Source organism: Dipodomys ordii, unplaced genomic scaffold, assembly GCF_000151885.1.
Source record: "Dipodomys ordii isolate 6190 unplaced genomic scaffold, Dord_2.0 Scaffold17, whole genome shotgun sequence".
NCBI lineage: Eukaryota > Metazoa > Chordata > Mammalia > Rodentia > Heteromyidae > Dipodomys > Dipodomys ordii.
In genome coordinates this window covers 283003-283441 of record NW_012267233.1, presented here as the reverse complement: position 1 = coordinate 283441, position 439 = coordinate 283003, and positions in this window count along the sequence as shown.

The window sequence follows — 439 nt, the reverse complement described above, 5'->3', positions numbered from 1 at the left end:
TTAAAATTTTTGTTAATACAAAGTTTTCAGCACTTTATATCTATAAAGAAGTGCTTTGCTATTTTTTGTAATATTTTAAACAGTATTTCTGGCTCCACATGGCCCATCAGAGATCATAGTGGTTCTTTTCTAATTTTACGTAGTTTCTTCAGATTTGTGTAAATTTTCAAATTATCATTGTCTGACTTTCTCTTTTTTATTTACCTTTTTTAGGGGAGGGTTGTACCCAATTTAATAGTTCTTTCATTAACCTAGAGGTCCTTGCAGGCTATGTTTTGCCAGTATATATACATAATGCATATAGGCTTGAAATCATCTATAAGCACTAAGCTGGGCAGCCATAAGCCTCTTACCTTGCTTAGTTGTCTTCCTGTAATGATTTCTATACCATAATAACTATTGACAAATGCCTAAGAAAATCACTTCCTCCTCCTCCTCC